We start from the raw sequence: 2,020 nt of genomic DNA on the forward strand, positions 1-2,020 counted from the left end.
CTGATTGTCGCAAAAATTATAAAGACGACATCTCAATAACATTATTTTGGCTAAATGTTCAAGCTGAGCAATATCCAGATGGCACTATGGTGTATCTTCTGTTCGCCAAGTTTGCATTCCATATGCTGAGTTTGTCTCAATCCTCTGCAGATGCAGAAAGGAAGTTTTCGCACATTAATTTGTTGAAAACGAATAGTAACATGTACAAAAGGTTGATAGCTGTGACAAGTTTCGACAGAGTAGTACAACTCGGTTATTTTATTTTAATTTTATGTAAATTGAGTTATTAATAAAAATATTTTGTTCAAAAGGCGATTTTTTTTCAAAAATACATTTAAAAACCACTTAAAAAGTTCGGAAAAAAATCAGAAATTTAGGGACAATAAATTATCTACCGTTTTAATTTTAAATCAACCGTTTTTTTCCTATTCATTCTACCGCTTTCGAAGTTCTTCGTCTGGCAACGCTGGTTCTGTGGTCTTGTTCACACCTCAAATCTCTAACCAAAAGTCATACAACTGACAAAACTTTCCATTGTTGGAATGATCCCACAAAATATCCCCCCAAGGGGGTATGTTCTGTGAATGATCCATAGATAAAGATGATGAATGATCTGCGCACAGATTACAGAGTCTTCAGAACCTCTGTGATCTTTTCGTAGATAAAGACAAGTATTTATTAAGGCTTGCTCATTCCTTTCCCGAATTCAAATCACACATGTCAGGTCCGAAAAGTAACAAATGAAAGTTTAAAAAATTTCTGTGGAATACTTAAAATAATATAGCATATTTCCGTTCATGATCAAAGTACGTTGATAATAGCAGACATTTTATTTTAGCACACCTCGTATTTTGGAGTTATTTTTCAAACATAAAAGGAATCAAACCCGCCATATAGATCATAAATATGATGTTTTATGGATCCTGCAGTAGTGAAATCAGGTTCCCTACATACAATCTATTTCTGATGTTGCAATGATATTTCCGATATTTCCAAATTTAATAAATGATAGTGAATTACAAGGTCTGGAGACAGAATGCCGTCTGTTGCAAAATATTGAAGAAATTAAAAAATTTTCTGGAAATATTGAAGAGTTTTTACTTACTTAATTTTTTACTTTAGTATTCCTGTAAGTTTAAAAATTCAAGTTTTGAAAAACGCGCGAGTTTATGGAGCCTTTTTTTTGGTGAGGTTTTGGACCACCCAACCAGCTCTAGGTGTGCGTAACAGAGCATTCCCAAAACCTCACCAGATGGAGCCCTTAATAATGAAAGAAAAATGAGTCTACCGATTTTCTACCGAAAAATGTCGAGCTTATCTACCGAAACTCGATTTTCGGACCTGGCAACCCTGATTCAAATTTATGGCTTCATTTTTCTACTCACCCTGAGACATAGAGAAAGTAAAATAAGTAAATATAATATTTTACTTTCTCTATGCCCTGAGAGTTAAAATGTCGGAGGCTAAAAGGGTGTGTGAAAAAATTGCGAACAAATGTACTAAAATTCAAGCTTATTTTTACATTAAATTGACATCAAAAGTTATTTAAGAATCCCAATTTCACAGTGGACGACAAAGATGTTTCAAGCCATATTTTCCTTTCAGGTATCAACCCAACCTTGATGCTCTTTTCAAAGGCACCGGAAATCATTTAAGGGCTCAGGTAGATATGAAGCTGCACTACTCGTATTTATATATGTAATTAGTGCTCCCATGTAACTATAGACGAGAACAAGTACTGTGTGTTGTTCCATACAGAGCAATTGTCTTTCATAATACAAAATATTAAACTCAATAAGGATCCAATACAAATCCTGGTGCTCATGTACATAAAGACAGGGGCGGCAAGAACGCTCGATTTTACGTCATTCCAGAGATAACTAAATGGCCTTTATTCGAAGTTTCTCAAGAACCATTCGAGCCACAGAATTTGTTTTGGCATCGCTGGATAGAGAATTGAAAAGTCGATTCAGTCGTAACAACGTGCGTGAGGAAATTTGAGTAATTTTGACCCAGAAAG

The 2,020-nt window shown here is 34.7% G+C and overlaps 1 protein-coding gene across 2 annotated transcripts in view; it reads left to right on the forward strand.

Annotated features, from left to right (window-relative positions):
• The window catches only part of LOC109541667 (pyroglutamyl-peptidase 1), an 8,481-nt gene that overhangs the window by 1,081 nt on the left and 5,380 nt on the right, over positions 1 to 2,020 (forward strand). The window contains exons 1-2 of one of the 2 annotated variants that reach the window (XM_048667733.1): positions 1,337 to 1,471; positions 1,606 to 1,663. The gene's annotated coding sequence lies outside the window, so the exon portion shown is untranslated. Of the gene's footprint in view, positions 1 to 1,336; positions 1,472 to 1,605; positions 1,664 to 2,020 lie in introns of those variants that run through there. The other variant, XM_019910567.2, reaches the window with a different exon arrangement.

The sequence above is a fragment of the Dendroctonus ponderosae genome, unplaced genomic scaffold, assembly GCF_020466585.1.
Source record: "Dendroctonus ponderosae isolate FM_Combo_2020 unplaced genomic scaffold, Dpon_F_20191213v2 Dpon_F_20191213_6, whole genome shotgun sequence".
In the NCBI taxonomy this organism is placed as follows: domain Eukaryota; kingdom Metazoa; phylum Arthropoda; class Insecta; order Coleoptera; family Curculionidae; genus Dendroctonus; species Dendroctonus ponderosae.